A 19,040-nucleotide genomic window follows, 5' to 3' on the forward strand; every position below is an offset into this window, starting at 1 on the left:
TTACACGCATAAAGTGGAAGACTGGCTATATCAGATGTCTGTACTTTACATAATTTCTTTTTTGCTGCTTATGTTAGTTTTATTTATATTGTGATATATGCTAAACTCTGTTCGTTGGAGAAGTTATGCTATCCTCTGTTAAATAAAGAGTTTAAAAAAAAGGTTGCGAAGAGAAATACTTTGGTTATGTAGCTCCTCTTCTGATAGTTAGCTGGGAAGGTAGGGGTCACCCACAGCCTGGGGTCACTATTCACTCAATGACCCACAGCCCTGGCGGTCAGATTCTTCCAATGAGGGGGAGGATATTCCTCCAAGGCCCCAAGGTGCAATGGGTCCTATGCTCTCTCTCCTCTGGGTGTTCTATTACTGTGTGTACATGTAGATGTGAGTGCCAAATAAACAGGCTAGGCACTCGGTTTGGTGTTTCAAACAAAATTTTACTGCAGCAGATCTTCAGTAATTAATATTTGGCAATATGCACACTTGTTCTTGAGTCAGCCAGTTATTATCTCAGGTTTCCAAAAACTTTACTTTACAATGAGGTATGCCTAAGTATTTTGGATCCCAGGAATATTTCAGCCTCCTGGGCTTAGAAAAATAAGAATTCCAGGTGGGCTGGGGCTCCTAGATGTGGATGGATTTCCCTTCTCATAATTATTGGAGTTCTCAAAGCAATCCAAATCTCCCAACTTCTATTTTGCCAGGGTGAAGACTCCACTGGGGGGGGGGGTCTCCATTTTGGGTGGGCACAAGGTTAACAAGGGTGGGCTATAGGCATGCAGGTCTGAGACCTACAAGTTGTATTCTTATTGATAAATAGTGCCATATACTGCACCTTACAATGGCTTTCTAAGTAGTTTGCAACAGCCATTATGCATCATGCATGAAACTTAAAAATATTTTACCTCAATTATTTCAAGCACTTACCAGCATTAAAAATTCCTTAATCTGTATTAATTTATTTTATATTTATTGCAGTTTATAAATGCACAAGTATATCATGTAAAAAGCAAAGAAAACAAATAATGAGATAGAATCAATCATGTAATAAAATAAAAATTAATGTATTCTTGCATGAATCTTCTTTGCAGAAAGCCAGAAATAATCCTAACTACAAGAAAATAGCATTAATCATCAGAACAGGTGCAGAGCAGAGCTAGCACAATTCACATTATAACCAACATGAAAAAAAAAATTCAAATTCTAGTGTTACCTCAACAAAAAATCTCTCTCCACTGCTATTTTGTGAAGTTACAAAACTCCTGACTCTTAGGACTCAAATAACAGCAACCTTATGAAAAGGCAGCAATGCAAATACTACACCAGGTCCTAGAACATTAACATATCACCTACTGGAGTAACAGAACAAGCTGGACTACTACAGAGAAACTACATGCTAGCAGAATTACTGCACTTCAGTCACTCACACACACAGGCAAAACAGAGACCAACCCTCACCTAATATAGAAATAAGAGACTACAAATTAGAAACAGAAACATGCAAACAAAACTGAAATAGAAAGCCTGAGCAACTAGATTCTGAAAGTGGAATACTGAAAAAAGAGCAAAATACAAAAAAAATAACAAATGCACATTTCCAAATATGGAATATTCAAATTGCTAAAATTTCAAAATAATTTTGTTTTTTTTTCTACCTTTGTTGTCTGATCTTTGTATTTTTCTAATCAGTTGGTCCTGATCTCTTTTCCCCATTTTTCACTTGTTGCTCATTTCCTAATTCCTTTTCATTGTCTCTCTTCTCCTACTGTCTTCTTCCCTTCCTCCCTCACACACACACACACACACATGTGCGCTCTCACTCACACAAGGTCTCACTCTCATATGCTCTCCCCCCAAAAGCGCACATTCTCTATACACACACACACACACACAAGATTTCATGCTACATGCTTTATCATACACACACACAAGCTCTCACTCTCTCACACACCCCACCCCCCACCGGCTCCCATTTATTTGCAAACACAGACCCACACCCAGGCTCCAATTCTTATACACACAGAGATGCACACCCAGACTCCCATTCTCACCTGCATACACACATTCAAGCTCCTATTCTCACCCGCCCCCCCCACACACACACACATTCAAGCTCCCATTCTCACACACACACACACACACACACAGGACCTTTTCATTAGGCACAGCCAAAGTCATACTTCTGTCGCCGCAGGGATGGGATCCTGCGATGGCCTTGCAGCTCCAGCTCTCTTCTTTGTCTTCATCAGGATGGGATCTCGTGATGGCATTGCTCAACAGGCCTCTTCCGGTTGGGTGGGCCTGGGCCCAAAAATTGGGTGGGCAACTGCCCACCCGTGGCTATGCCATTGCTCCAGATGAACAAAAGTTTCTTACAGATCTGCTTTCTAGATGTAAAACTCATTTGTTATCCACTCCAGTAGGAAAGCTTCCTTTCTTCCTCAAGTTCTGAGCATTGTGGCATTCCCAGGACAAGGGACTCCCAGAAATTTCCAACCTCAGGCCAAAGACTGGGGATTTCACAGGAAAAACTTCCAAAAGCAAGTCCAAAAACCTCTTAATCAAAACCTTGGATACCCTTACTAGACAGGTTGTATATCTGCAAGGTAACTGTCACTTTCCTATGCAGTACAAACTCTAGCCATGAGGCCTAGCATATCAAGAATAGGGAAACCCAACTCAAGTAATCAGCTCCTACTCTTGTGACTGCCAACTCAAAGTGACACATAGATACTATAATGCAGCCTGCCCTTGAATAAGCTGGAGCCTAGCACTGCAGCCACTATACATTTACAAGGGTGCTGTAACAAGTGGTTTGCATCTATCCTACACTCTCTACCCAGGCACATGACTAGGGCTATTTAGTGGAGACTCCCTAAGGGTCTCTACATATGTAAGAATGGTGGCGAGACAATGAAAATAAGATCAAAGGAAAGCTTGCTCAAATTTACAGAGCTGTAAGTGGCAATCCTAAAAAGGAAATACAGATCACAGAGGAATAGAGCAATGTGGGAATTCAAACTTATGCAGATGTGTATATTGTATTGATATCTAGATTAAACAAAGACATGTGGTTGCACTGACCAACATAAAAATATCTTCCTGCTTTCAGCTCTTCATATTAATTCTTAACAATGAACAATTCATATTTCCTTTGACCATACTCATAGCTTTGAACTACTGTGTGCAGGCCTGGATTTGTCAGTAGGCACACTAGGCCTGTGCATAGTGTACATCTGCCGAGCGAGAGATAGCTTTAGCAGACATAATTTGTATGCACAGAACTGCAGCTGTGGTGCTCAAGATCCATATCAGAAAAAGAAACATTGCCAGTGGAGAGATCTTACAACCAGACAAAAGAGACTCATGACAAAAGAGACTCATGATGCCAAAACCACTGACACCAGATGGGGCTGAAACTCAGAAGAGAGATGATAGTCTGTGGGAACAGGAAAGATATAATGTTGGGGCGACAATAGTGGGCTAAGATGAAAATAAATAAAAACAACTGTCATGATGTTGAGATAAGAGGAAACTGGTAAACAAAGAAAGAAATGTTCTATATAGGCAGCTAATGTGCAGGCAGAAAACTAAAGAAACTCTGACAGTGACTGTCAGACCCTTCCCAATATGCTGTCTTATTTTGCATACCAATAAATGCTTCTATCTAACCTGATTACTGAGTCTGTTTATATGTAAACAAGGGGATAAGCACTGTAAGAAGCCTTCATTCTGGTGACCACTTCATGTCATCCCAGGCATGGCCTGGAAGGCAGAAAGGCTGTTTATCATCCACAGGATTGAGAGATATAGAGAAACAGCAGAGACTTCTGAGAGGAATCCATGAACAGAATAGCCTCAGCAGAGAGACAGAAGAATTTATGACAGTAAGTAAAGTCATTCGATGACAAACTCCATAAGAAGGTTGTAAGTATAAAATCCATTTCTATTGTACAGTTTGGTTTAGTTTTTTCTGTTGTGGTGATGCCCACTAAGTTTAAGAAAAATTTTGTTTTTGCAATATAATCTTCAGTATATCTGATTCTGCTTTAATGTTGCCTGTAGATGGTTTGTGCAGCATTTCCTTTAACAAAAAACTTGAACTGGAGCACAACAACAAAAAGTGGTTTAAGGCAGCAATTTAAAGCATCTTTTAATGCTAGGACAAAATTCTGATTTGATATTTTTGTTAATTTGCTTGCCTTCTCCAGTGAAGGTTGGCAAGTGTCAGTAACTGAAATTGGATCTTATGTTTATGTCTTATTGCAGCTACAGTGCAACTAAGTTATCGCAGTTGTCTGTCCAAATCCTGGAGTGGGGATCCACTCCAGGAATCACAGCCCAGTCTCAATTTACACTTGCCATGGACATGCACAATTGTGTAGTGATTCAGAATTGGGTCATGGGGAGACATAGGGGTTCCTCTAGTGAAATTGATGATTCTGTTGCTGTAGAATCAATTGCTAATTCTGGGGGATATGTAAAACTTAAAGTGTTTCTCATATGCAAATACAAATGGAGGAGAAAACTCATTTAAATGAATTGATTTTTCAGTTTAAAAGTTATAAACAGACTGAAGGGGAATTAAAGATGTGGAGAAATAAGTTGATTTTTGCAAATGCGATCTGTAACTTATCAAAGTGACAGCAGAGAATGTATACCTCCCTTAATGGCTAGCATTGAATTTCTACAAAATGCACAGGAAAGAATTAAACAGTACATTTAGAGTTTTCACGTGAGATTGAGTCATGTATACAGAACATCCTGGGAAGGAAATCACAGTAGCTGACAAAGAAAGAGTTAAGCTGTTAACCAGAATGAATCCAGCTGGTGACTGCTGTGAGATTGTAAAATCATTCAGGAATGATTGCCTTGCTGTGTGAACAAAGGGAAAACTGGCAGAGCAGGTTTGATAAGGTATTCACAGCTGTTAAAGGCTGATGGGTCCTGACTGGCTTTTCTCCCCTTCACTGATTAAGGGAGGAAGAAGACAGGAGTCTTCCTCCTATACCACCCAGTAAAAACACTAGAAGGTGTGGAGCTATGCAGAAGTTTAGCTAAGTAGACCTTGATCATGAGAAAGGGGTCGTAACTTGCCATAAATCATCTGCAGGCATTAATTCTGAGAGAAACAAGATTGCCCTTTTTCCTTTGAACTTTAGTGAAACATCCCAGATGCAAATTGCTGGCTTCTTTTAAAGAAGTATTAGCCATCCTAAGTGAGTCCTCTGTTAAAAACATTTTGGCACCTGTGCCAATAAAATCCTCTCCCTAAGGCCATGCATGTGATGTCTAGCAGAGAGGAAGAGCGCCAGAGAGCTTAGTCATAAACTGAGGCAGACTCTTCTCCATGAGGGGGAGTGTAATTGCAAAGCATTCAGGGACACTGTTGATGAATCTCTTCCCACTAACTATAGGATTCAGCTCTGTGTCTGGAAGCAGACTCCCATGGGTTTCCTAGTAGGGGAAGCTAAAAAGGCTCTGTGAAATTTTTAACAAATGTAAAATCTCCACTAGGTATCAGTATAAAGATAACAACCAGTACGAGGTATTCACCATGTTTCAGAGTCCAGATAAGAAAAACCTGGAAATTAACTAAAAACATATGGTTTCTTTAAATGCTGGGTAAATAAATACTTGTATGTGAGATAGATAAGGTATGGCTCTGATCAGGAAATAGAGAGAGAGCAGCTCTCTTGTCTATTTTCCCTGAATATAATGTACATTTAGTTTACACTTTGTTTTTATTTCTTTTTTAAAAACAGAGTGTATATCTGGTAACAAAACACCTTTACTGTTGACATCTCAAAAGACATCTACAAAAGAAAAGAAGTACATTCTTCTGGTCCTGAATCAACAGACTGGAATGTCTGCTTGCCTGTTTGGTATCAGGAATGAATTCATAAGCCCTGAGCAAGCAGAGATGCAAAAGATTATCTATGCTGCATATTTTTGTTTCATCTCTATGAACTTTCAATATTTTGAAAGTTTGATTTGATTATTTTAATTTTGGATTGCTTTATATTGCACTTTTCATGCTTAGTATTAGGATCATTTACAACTATCACATGAATTATGGTAACATACACGCAGTAAGAGCACCACCCTAGCAGAACCCTCACAGAAGAAGATAGCCTTATTTCAGCTGCATTATTTATATTTGGTGCTGGCCATAGAACAGCCAAATAGGCAATGGGTATTTTGCACTTACAAACTATTGTTGAAATCTTTAAAAATATAACTACTGAATTTCAAGAGCATACTGCTACCCAAATTAGAGAAATTACTGAAACCCTATGAGACCACCACTTAGCATTAGATTTGTTATTACTGGTACAAGGAGGCTTGTATCATACTTTAAAGACAAAATTTGGCTATCGATGTTGTGTTGAAGTTAATGATAGAACCCCTATTATTTTTAATCTTACTAAGCATTTGTTACGCTTGGGCTCCGGTCAGGAGGCGTGAACACCACCCAGCAGGGTGGCTCCAGGTGGAGAGAGACAGGAAGCTAGAAACAGTGTCTGGTTCCAGGCTGGGTCAAGGCAGGCAGCAATAAGCAGTGTCTAGTTCAGGCTGGGTCAGAGCAGGCGGCAAGGAGCAGAGTCTAAGTTCAGGCTGGGTCAGGGCAGGCGGCAATGAGCAGAGTCTAAGTTCAGGCTGGGTTGGGGCAGGCGGCAATGAGCAGAGTCTAAGTTCAGGCTGGGTCGGGGCAGGCGGCAATGAGCAGAGTCTAAGTTCAGGCTGGGTCAGGGCACAGTAAGCAGGGCAAGGCAGGTCAGAAGGCCCGTAGGCCACACACACACAGAAGACCCGTAGGCCACACACCATAAGCGGGGCAAGGCAGGTCAGAAGGCCCGTAGGCTCCACACACACAGACAGAAGGCCCGTAGGCCACACACCATAAGCAGAGCAGGGCAGGTCAGAAGGCCCGTAGGCCACACACACACAGAAGGCCCGTAGGCCACACACCATAAGCAGAGCAGGGCAGGTCAGAAGGCCCGTAGGCCACACACACACAGAAGGCCCGTAGGCCACACACCATAAGCAGAGCAGGCAGGTCAGAAGGCCCGTAGGCCACACATACACAGAAGGCCCGTAGGCCACACACCGTAGTCAGGGCAAGCAGGTCAGAAGGCCCATAGGCCACACATACACAGAAGGCCCGTAGGCCACACACCGTAAGCAGAGCAGGCAGGTCAGAAGGCCCGTAGGCCAGGTGAGAACAGCGAGGAAGGAGGCCCGAAGGCCGCGCAAGGCAAGGAAAGGCCCGAAGGCCGCGCAGGGCAAGGCAAGGAAAGGCCCGAAGGCCGCGCAAGGCTAGAGCAGGGAGCCCAGGTGAGCTCGATGCCGAAGCCCGAGGCAACTGTCAGGCAGGGTTATAAGGACACACCCAGAGCACAGAGTGGACAGATAAGATGGACTGGGCCTGTCCGGAAAGCCAGCACTAGAGGGACCCCTGGTGGTGAGGCGGTTGCACTGCAGCCAAAAGTGTAACAGCATTTACATGAAAATTATAATTAATTAGCTGAACCCGAGTGGCATAAGCCTTTCCTATCACTTTGGGAACAAATAAGGTTGGGGAACAAATATTCTCATATATCTTGCCATTGGGCTTGGTGGCTCTTTTGTATTAGTTTTAATCAAGTATTTATTAAAAGCGCTTTAAACCAGGTGATTACCCGCCTTTTGCCAGTAATTTTGCCAGTTGTTGTGCCCTCTAATTTGAGAACTCCAATTTTTACATGGTTTAGAGATGAAGTCATTACCTGTTATGCTTTTTTTCTGCCACAATATTAGTCTCTCAGCTAATCAGGCAGCTTGAGTACTCCTTCCCTTGAGGTTTTTAGAAGACAAGAACCTAAAACTGGGATTCTCATTTAAATTGGGGTGGTGATAGCATTATGTATCTTTCCTGCTGTTCTTCAGATGCCCATAAGGTTCTTTCTCTCAGCATCTCCATGATCTCTGTAAACAAATCTTTCCAAATTCTCATGCATAATATCCATTAAAGAGAGGTTGGCTCCTTGCCCCCTCCTTTGTATATAGTATTTATTCTATTTTATTGCACTTTATATATTTATTGCTCCGTTCACCCCTTCTTTATTTTCCTACTCCAAGTTAAGGCTTCCTTGTTATAATGTAACTGTATGCTCTGTATCTCTTGTTGATTGGTTAATTGTATATTCTACTTAGTTCATTGTAAACCGAATTGATTTGATTTGTATCAAGAAAGTCGGTATATAAAAGCCTTAATAAAAATAAATAAAATCTCATCTCTCTTATGTCACCCACCCTCAACCTCACCTCGCATTTTTATGACCCATGCTGTCCACATCTGGGCAAGGGTCAAGAGGGAAATGTTATATCTGCAGAGTGAGAAACAGCTCTATCAGACATAATATGTATTGCACAGAACTGCAGCTGTGGTGCTTATGATCCATATCGGAAAAAGAAACATTATACGGAATGACAGGATGGCCGAATTTGAGAAAATCTGGCACCTCTACATTCAGTGGAAGTCTAAGGGGACTACATAACCCTTCTCTCATATCTCTTTATTCAATTAAAGAAGAGGGGGGTCCAGGGGGAGTAAACTTATCTATGACTCAAATCTGACATTATATTACTTTTCTATTAGTCCTCATTTCTTTTGGTTCTTTCCCAGGGATGTATGGTCATGAACCAGTCCCGCTTAGGATGTGCCACTTCAATCCTTTACTCCTTTTCCTGTCTTTATTTACTCATAAAGCCATAGCTATTCAACGTGGGATACTCCAGCAATAATTGTTTTGTTAGAATAGTAAAACCTTACTTGGTCTCCGCTGAGATGAACTACAGCAGAGGGAGGGGGGAGGGGTGGGGAATGCGGGAGGGGAGAAAAATAATTAAACACACCATATATAGCTGTTATGTACAGACAGTTTATTGTTTGATTACATATCTATGTAATGTGTTTTCATTGCATTGGTTGTTGCTGAATTAACGACATGTTCTTGCTAATCTTTCTATATATGTATCGTTCAATAAACATTAAATTATAAAAAAAAAAGAAAAAGAAACATTGTCAGTGGGGATATCTTACAACTAGACAAAAGAGACTCATGATGCTAAAACTTGTAATGCCAGATGGGTCTGAAACTCAGGTAGAAGAAACAGGAAAGATATAGGGCCAGGTTTTAAGAGTTACGCGCGGGCGTGCATTTGTGAGCGCAACCCGGCACGCACAAATGTACGCCTGATTTTATAACCTGTGCGCGCAGCTGTGCGCAGGTTATAAAATCCGGGGTCGGTGTGCGCACCGAGCCTTAGGGGAGTCCTGATGGCTTTCCCCATTCCTTCTGCCCCCCCCCCCACCCCCTCTCACCTTTGTTTAATAAGTTGCCTCTGCCTTTGGGCAGGCGTGGGTTGCGCGCGTTGGCCAAGTGCCGGCACGCAATCCCCCAGCACGGCCGCTGTGCCGGGGGCCTCAGTCCCGCCCCCGCGCCACCCCTTTCACAAAGCCCTGGGACATACGCGCATGCTGGGCCTAGGCAAAATAGGCTCGGTGCAGGCAGGAGCGGTTACGTGCGTAACCCTTTGAAAATCTGGCCCATAAAGTTGGAGCAAGAATAGTGGGCTAAGATGAAAAGAAACAAAACCACTGTCATGATGCTGAGGGAAGAGGAAACTGGTAAACACAAAGAAAAAAATGTTCTATATAAGCAGCTAATGTGCAGGCAGAAAACTGAAAGAGCTCCAGCACTGACTTGTCAGGCCCTTCCAGGTGCTCTGTCTTATTTTGCATATCAATAAATGCTTCTAACCTGGCAAAGTACAGAGTCTGTTTATCTGTAAACAAGGGGATAAGCACTGTAAGAAGTCTTCACTAGCAGGCAGATACAGTACAGTGCACTCCAGTGGAGCGCACTGTTTACCCACGTTTGGATGCGCATTTTCGACGCTCTAGCTTTACCCCTTATTCAGTAAGGGGTAATAGCGCATCGAAAACGTGCATCCAACCCCCCCCCTCGAAACTAATAGCGCCGCAACATGCAAATACATGTTGATGGCCCTATTAATTATTCCCGTGCGATTCAGTAAGTAAAATGTGCAGCCAAGCCGCACATTTTACTTTCAGAAATTAGCGCCTACCCAAAGGTAGGCATTAATTTCTGCCAGCGCTGGGGAAGTGCACAGAAAAGCAGTAAAAACTGCTTTTCTGTACACCCTCCAACTTAATATCATGGCGATATTAAGTCAGAGGTTTCAAAAGTTAAAAATTAACTAAAAATAAAAAAAAAATTTTTAAATCGGCCCGCGGCTCATGGATTGAAAACCAGACTCTCAATTTTACCGGCGTCTGGTTTCTGAACCCATGGCTGTCAGCGGGTTTGAGAACCGACGCCAGCAAAATTGAGCATCGGCTGTCAAACTCGCTGACAGCCGCCACTCCTGTCAAAAAAGAGACGCTAGGGAAGCGCTAGTGTCCCTAGCGCCTCTTTTTACCGCGGGCCCTAATTTGAATAATTTCTTTTAGTGAATCGCGTGCTCTCCCGCGAACTTTACTGTATCGGCCTGCTAGTCAGCAAAAATCTGGAGGCAGCAGCAGGCTGGCTGAAGATTTCCTGCCTTCCAGCTATGCTGAATTTCACTCAGCTAGAGAACAGCCCTTTACTTCCTGATCCAGCACCTCCCTTCCCAGGTAGCATGCAGGGAACAAAATGGGAGGAGAGTGAGCCTGGAGCACAGAGAGCAGAAGAACATAAGGCTTACCAAACTAGCAGGCCAATACAGTAAAAATCACGCACCCTCTCCTGTGCGCGCGATTCAGAAAAAAAAATTATTCAAATAAGGGCCCGTGGTAAAAAGAGGTGCTAGGGACACTAGCGCGTACCTAGCGCCTCTTTTTGGACAGGAGCGGCGGCTGTCAGCAGGTTTGACAGCAGATGCTCAATTTTGCCAGCGTCGGTTCTCAAACCCGCTGACAGCCACGGGTTCGGAAACCGGTCGCCCGCAAAATTGAGCGTCCGGTTTTCAACCCGCGAGCCGTGGGCCGATTTTATTTATTTATTTTAATTTTTGATTATTTTTAACTTTTGGGACCTCCGACTTAATATCATGGCAATATTATGTCAGAGGTCCCAAAAGTTAAAAAAAAACCACCCCAAGCATTAAAATTTACTATAATACAACCCCCCACACCATCCCGATCCCTCCCCAAGACTTACTAACATCCCTGGTGGTCCAGCGGGGTCCCGCGAGCGATTTCTCCCTCTGTGCCGTCGGGCCTGCCTTGCATCAAAATGGCGCTGATAGCCTTTGACCTACTATGTCACAGGGGCTACCGGTGCCATTGGTCAGCCCCTGTCACATGGTAGGAGCAATGGATGGACGGTGCCATCTTGTGCTCCTACCATGTGACAGGGGCTGACCAATGGCACCGGTAGCCCCTGTGACTTAGTAAGGGCAAAGGCTATCGGCGCCATTTTGATTACTGGCAGCCGATGGCCCGAGTGCAGGAGATTGCTCCCGGACCCCCGCAGGACCACAAGGGACTTTTGGCAAGTCTTGGGGGACCCTCCAGTCCCCCACAAGACCTGTCACATGGTAGGAGCACCACCATTGCCTCAGGTCGAAACTTAGATTGTAAGCCCTCTGGGGATAGGGAAATACCTACAGTACCTGAATGTAAACCCATGTGATATCAAATATCAGTAAATAAAAAATAAATAAATTTTCAACGATGATACCTAGATCCTTTTCCTGAGTAGTGACTCCTAATGTGGTACCTTGCATTATGTAGTTATAATTTGGGTTATGCATCACTTTGCACTTATCTACATTAAATTTATATGCCATTTGCATGCCCAGGCTCCCAGTTTTGCAATGTAATTTCTTCTTGTGATTTGACAACTTTGAATCATTTTGTGACATCTGCAAATTTGATTACCTCACTTGTTATTCTCATTTCCAGGTCATTTATAAATGTATTATAAAGCAGTGGTGCCAGAACAGATCCCCAGGGCACTCCACTATTCACTTTTTTCCATTGGGAAAATTTACCATCTAGTTCTATTCTCTGTTTTCTATCTTTTAACCAGTGGGCAATCCACAACAGGACACTGCCACCTATCCCATGACTTTCTAATTTCATAAGAAGTTTCTCATGAGGGACTTTGTCAAATGCTTTCTGGAAATCCAGATGCACTATATCAAATGGCTCACCTTTATCCACATGTTTATTTACACCCTCAAAAAATGTAGCAGGTTTGTGAAGCAAGACGTCCCCTGGCTAAATCCATGTTGGCTTTGTCCCATTAAATATGCTTATTTATTATTTATTTATTATTATTTTTAATTTTTATATACCGAAATTCTTGTAGGGACTACAAATCACTCCGGTTTACATCAAACGAAAAACTGCCCAACAGAGAGAGGGGCTTTACATAGAACAGTAGCACCGATGGAACAATATAACTGGATGACAATTAAACATATTAAACATAGTGATAAATAAATATTATAGTTTAACTTAGTAATAAATAAAAATTATATTATATGATATAATCTATACAGTTTAACTAATTAATGTAGAATAATGGCATATAAACAATGCAAAATATATATAATAATTGCTTATCCATATGTTCAGAAATTTTGTTCTTTATTATAGTTTCTACCATTTTGCCTGACACAGATGTCAGACTTACTCCTCGATCCCTTTTTAAAAATTGGTGTTACATTAGAAACCCTCCAGTCTTCAGGTAAAATAGATGGTGTTATTGATAGTTTGCAAATTTCCAATAGCAGGTCCACAATTTCATTTCTCAGTTCTTTCAGCACTCTGAGATGTATACCATCTGGTCCAGGTGATTTATTACTCTTTAGTTTGTCAATTTGCTCTAGTACATCTTCCAAGTTCCCTGACATTTGTTTCAATTCCTCTGAATCATCACCTTTGAATATCATTTCTGGAAAAGGGAGATCATTTTGTAAGATTAGGAGGGGCTGAATGGGGTTCATTGGGGGTGAGAAGAGAGGCTGAAGGATGAGAGTGGCTCAGATGGGAGGAAGGGGGGCTTTTGTGTGAGTGTGAGAGAGAAGAGATTGATGCTGGTGTGTGTGCGCCAGATTGAGAGATTAGGAAGGAGATGTAAGTAGGAGCAAGACCAGAGCACAGTAGGGAGATCTCCCTCCTCTCCTTCCCCCTCCCCTACCCACTGCAATTCACATTCTCTCTCCATTGATCTCAGATTCTCTTCCCCATATTCTGGATCTTCCCTTCTTTCCTCTCCTTTCTTTCCAGATCCTGGAACCCCCCCCCCCCCCAACATTTCCTGCTCCCTTTTCCCCTTTCTCAATCCTAGAACTCCATCCCTCTTCCTCTTTTCCTCCCGACCTAGATTCCTGATTTCCCCCTTTCCTCGATATTCCCCATGTCTCATCCTCCCCATCCCCAGTTCTTTCTATCTCTCCTACCCCCATCCCCAGTCCTTTCACCTTCTCCTCACACCATTCCTAGTCCTCCTCCTTTCCTCTCCTCATCCCTGGTCCTCTCCCCTTCCCCATCCCTGAGATCTTCCTGTACTAATTGTCACGATCAGGTCCCTCCGCTCAGCATGCTGTGGGGCTTTGCTGGGCTTCAGGCCTCTGGCTTCGCTCCTATGACACGTCTTGTCCCCTTGCACAGCTCAGGCATAGCGCTGCTATGGACTCCTCACAGCCTCTAGTCAGAGTGCCAGGCCCAGTCCTGGCACTCCCAAGCAGTACACAGAAAAAGGATCTTAATCAATAAGGAGTTTAATGTGGTGCTGTAGCTCAGCGGCTGCAGCCTTATATTAATGCGGGGTTGTCCTTACAAGCCCCAGGGTACACAGCTTTTAAAACACAATTCCCTTCCCGCCTGTCTCATACATCCATACAGCAATACAGGATTTACCATCCCCCAACCTCCTGGTTATTCCACCTCCATAGAGGAACAGCTGGAGCTTTCCTCTCCCCAGCTTACCTCCATCTCCTCCTCCAGAGACTCTGAGGAGCCGGGCTTTTGTGGCCAGGTCCACCACGGGGGCACGCCCTCTTCCTCAGCCTCCATAGATTCTGCTGAGTCATAGGGATCAGTCCCAATTTCCTCCACCTGTTCCTGCTCAGGCTCCAGCCAGGGGTCAGGTGTTGGTTCGGGGAACCTGGGAAGTGTAGTCTTTGCTACCTTCCTCAGCGCCCTCCGGTGGCTAAGTTTGGTACCACTAGCTTCTGCTCGGCTGTGTCTCAGCTGTTTCTGCCCCGGGCCAGGTCGTACTGCATCACATAATACTTAAGATCCCTTTTCCTCACCCAATATAAAAAAAAAAAATTATACAGACACAAACAGTTGCAGAATTACTTAATTTTTATAATATGAAAAATGGAAATGTTTGCCAATGTGCTTCAGATTTTTCAAGTTTTTTTGCCACAGAATCTATGCCTGAGCACTGCGTAAACTGTGGGACTCTGCCTTACACCTCCTGCTCAATGTCTGACCTTACGGGAAGGGGGAGGGGGGGGGGAGGGGCGCAAGAGCAGCAACAGTGCCTAAGGGTGGCAGACTCCTAAATTCTCTCTGATTGTACAGGAACTGGCACCCACTACTTAATACGTTTACAACATGGCTACTTAACATACTGTTTGTGTTAATCCATTTAATATTATATAAATGAAACGTAAAGACTACTCTACTTCTGGTGCTCACAACATTCTCTCTTCTCCTCTACATAACAAGCTTCTGCATGAAACATGTCACCCAGGTTATAGGTACCAAATAACAAAATTAAATTTAAAATAATCAACTTTATTACCCAAAAAACAGCTTGGGATATAAACAATGCAATGTTAATTAAAACTGAATTATGCAAAGCTGGTTTTGATAGCTGGAGGTGATGGGGTGAGTTGCATCATGTGTGATTTATGTTTCTTGAAAGCCTAAAGTGGTATTTATATCTGCTCAGTGTTATAAAGTTGTATTTGTATGGTATCCCATGGAAACTTACTAATTAAAGTAATAAAAAAAATTAAATAATAAAGGCATGCAAGTCAAGCACCTTTGGAGGAAGTCCAAGATTTGGGAGTGCGTGGACAAAGGTCCAAAGTGGATGCCCAAGCTCTGGGCACCGGCAAGGCGCGGGGCTTGGGCATTCGTAAACAGTCTCACAGCTATGTCCAGGCCTTAGGCGTCCAATTAGGAGCCCTTGTGACGGACGCTTAAATCCTGGGTATGATGCAGAAAGTGGATGTTCAAACGGGTGAGGTCTTCTGTGCATGATCTAGGACATCCATCCTCCGCGGTCACACTTAGACACCCATTTTGTGTGGGACCTGCGGAAACTTGCCTCGGGGCAGACTGCCCAACATTTCAGAGGCCGATGTGCGTTTGCTCGCAGAGCTCATTGTTGAAGATGAGCATCATCTTTATTTTCGCCCTGGGCGCTGGCGGGACCAGGAACAGGTCAAGATTCAGGCCTGGCTGGAGCTCAGGCCTCCGTCCCAAGGGAGGTAAGTTGGGCAGGGTGTTGTAATATTATTGGGTCCATTCCTCTTCAGTTTTTCATGGTGTTTTATGCATGAACCCTCAGATAAGCTACTGTGAGAGAAGCCTGCAGATTTTTAGATGCTAGTCTGGGGTTCTTTGACTTTATGGATGATTTTCTGATTAGCTCTTGGGACGATCTTGACAGGATGTTCGCTTATTTTGTTATGTTCACATTTTTCAATTGTGGATTGTCTCACAGTACAATGGATGGGACCTGAAGTGCCTATCAATAGTTTTGTAGCCATGTCCAAGCAGATGAGCATCAATGACTATTTTTGGCAGCTCCTCAATTAGACATGGGTGTCCATGGAAAAACTAATAAATATTTTATTTTGTATTTAAAAAGTTTTCTATGTACTATATACAATACAGTAAAACATTTACTGATGGAACATGTCTAGTAAAAGTTACATGACTATGGCTGAAAATAAAAAATAGGAAATATTCAAAATGTTTTACAATAGTGCTTGTTGGTTTTCCTGGGCATAAAAACATATGAAATCCCATACTGTGTCAATCCAGTACCCTTTGTACAACAGTGGAGAATTCAGGTACCAATGTTTCTTTTCTAATTGTACCCGCCAGGTGGAGGCATTGAAGAAGAGGGGACAGAAGCTCAGGCATGAGGAGCGTGAGTGGCTCCAGGCCCTCCTCGCCTGGCACAATCCACTGGATGGTGAGTGTATTTGGATTCAAAGCAAAAACAGTGTTCAGTCAAAAAAAAAGCTTAGGCCATTCAACTAATTAATACCAATGCATATGTGTTGAACACTACTTCATTCCCAAACATCAGGTCACATTGATGTGTACATTAAAAAGCGTCAGTTGGCTGAATGTGTAGGTTTCTCTGAAAAATCAACCCGTGCAGCAAGTTATACAGGGATGCAGTAAGGTATAGGGTAAAACTGAGATTGTTGTTGATCACATTGCATGCAACGACTCCTTTTACTTAACTTATGTTTTTAATGTAAAGTGCAGTGAACACCAATGTTATTTGTCTATGCAAATATCGGTTAGCTAGACAGTGAGTTTGTCTCTATCAGTAGTGTACAATTGATAAATCTTGACCACTAATTCCCCAATGACCTGACTTTATTACCACTGACTCTCTGTGTTATGTTTGTTTTGCTCTGATATTTATCATTTCAGATACCAGCAGCACACCTGAGGAGGAAGAGGAAGGTGGACGGCTGGCGAGTCCACCACCAGCACTTCCCATACCACCAAGGCCACAGCCACTACCACCGCTGGAGGAAGCACCACCATCTCCACTACCTCAGGAGGCCGAAGGTGCTCATCTTTCTCCCACTGCCATGTCCCTGGAGGCTGAGGAGGTCATCATCATCGACGACAACAAAGGGCTCTCTGGAGAACCAGCATCTACCGCTCAACAGTTCCGGGAAGCACACACAGCACTCGAGGAAGGGCCATGGGAGGAAGGCATGCCTTTTCCCATCATGGCATGCTTGGATGTTGTGCTGGCTCTGCAGGTCCATTTGAGCTGGAGTCTGGACTCCATGGAAGGGTTCATGGCACAGATGGCAGCCAACTTGGTGGACCTGAGGCCAGATGCAAATGATTGAGCTGCTCCGAGTAATTGCTGGAGCTTAATCGTTTGTGGCCATGGCCTGGGTCCCACCAAGATGGCCACCATCTCCTTGTCGATGACGCTCCTTCTCATTCCCCAGGGACCCCCACACTGGCCCCCCCTGTTTATAATAATAATTTGTACATAGTTTTTTCATTTGAAAAAATTAATTTTTATATTTCAATGGTTTGTGATTGTCAGTCAATTATGATTGTATTTGTTGATTGAATGCCTATTACAATTGAAGGTGATGATGTTTCTGATGCGAGTGGGGGATGGAGATGTCAAAGGGAAGAAGAGGATGATACCAGGGGAGAGACATGATTATGATGCTGGGTGAAGAGGTAAGGGAAACGGCAATGATATCACATGGCGGTAGGGAGAGTGATGATAAGCAAAAATATTGACGGGGAAGTTGGTATTGTGCCACAGTAAAGTGGGCCCTGTTGCAGGTGTGCCACAAAACCTAAAACTTAGGTGAAGCAGTGCTGTAGATTATTTATTTTTGCATTTGGCCAAGGCGATCCCCCTGGGCCCCACTTACCTGATCCAATGTGTATGCACCAGTGAGGCTTTGATCCAGGCTTTAAGCGTAGAACTCCATCACGACCTCACCCTCATACAGAGCAAGGCTAATGTCTGGCCTTTGTCCAAACCATAGCCCATAAAGAAGAGATGAAACGCATAGCTCACACACAACTAAAAACTTTTATTAAGCCACATAAGAAAATTCGTTGGTTGACAGACCACACCGCACTGGCAACATCCTTTACGGCGTTGATTAGTTTGTCCATCAGGCAGGATATTTTGTCACTGCTTCAGCATTTTCTGTATGATTATCAAGTACTTTGTGCACAGACTCCCAATCCTGGGTGACAGACTTGTCATGATGCTTAACTCTTGACATCAGGCTGGCGCAGAAGTCAGTGCTCATCCCTTCCATGGAAAAGACTGCTTCTCCCAGGGCATCCGGAACCATTGTTGTTTCATCTCTCAGAATTTCAGGGATAATTTGCAACAGGTCAAGTGTGATCGGTACTTTGGACTGGGTCTCCTCAACAAGCAGGCTTGATTGGTGGGGGACACTTCTGTTGAATTAGGAAAGGTGAAATTCTGTGTCAGGGAAGACTGTGTCTCTCCTTCAATGCCATCAGCCACACTGTTGACTCCTTGATCTGTGCAGAAAGATAGATTAGATGAAGTTCTTCATATAATTCTCAACTGTTAACCACAGAAGCACCCAAAAGAAAAACATTATATGCAAACATGGAAGCACATTAAAAAATCATACCTTCACACTGTTTGGCATCCATATGGTGCACCCACACCATCCACGACCTCCGGGCGAAAAGTGCTCCTGACTAGCTCCTTGATGAGGGTCAAATAATATCACATGATGACCCACCACCAGTCCTGCGTGTCAATACCTCATTTTTTGCTGCCTTTTCTTTCACCTCCCAGCAGCGGTGCTGGATTTGTTTGACATCTCTGGTTTTTACCGACAAGGAGCTGACATTCATGGCTATCCTCTCCCAAATCCTTTTCTTGGTAGAAGAGGAAGCCTTCGATTGGAAGATCAATTTATAATTTTCATACACGGCCTGGCAAAGCAGTCCCTTCTTGGTGTCCAAGAAGCATGCATCACGTGATCTCTTCTTGGGCACTGGGCAAGGTAAACTTGGCCTGGTAAACTTGGTTCTCTTCGGAGGATAGGTCTGGCAGTTTTGGCACTCTTCGGAAGGGCCAGGAGAGCACTAAGGGTTTGAGCAAAGATTCATGGAACACATTGTGAATCTTCAGAAAAGCAGGTAATTCCAACTGGTGAGAGACAGGACCAACCTGGTGCATAATGGGGTAAGGTCCAATGTAACATGGTGCGAGCTTCATGGAAGATACCCGGAGCCA

This window comes from Rhinatrema bivittatum, chromosome 2, assembly GCF_901001135.1.
Source record: "Rhinatrema bivittatum chromosome 2, aRhiBiv1.1, whole genome shotgun sequence".
Taxonomy (NCBI): Eukaryota; Metazoa; Chordata; class Amphibia; order Gymnophiona; family Rhinatrematidae; genus Rhinatrema; species Rhinatrema bivittatum.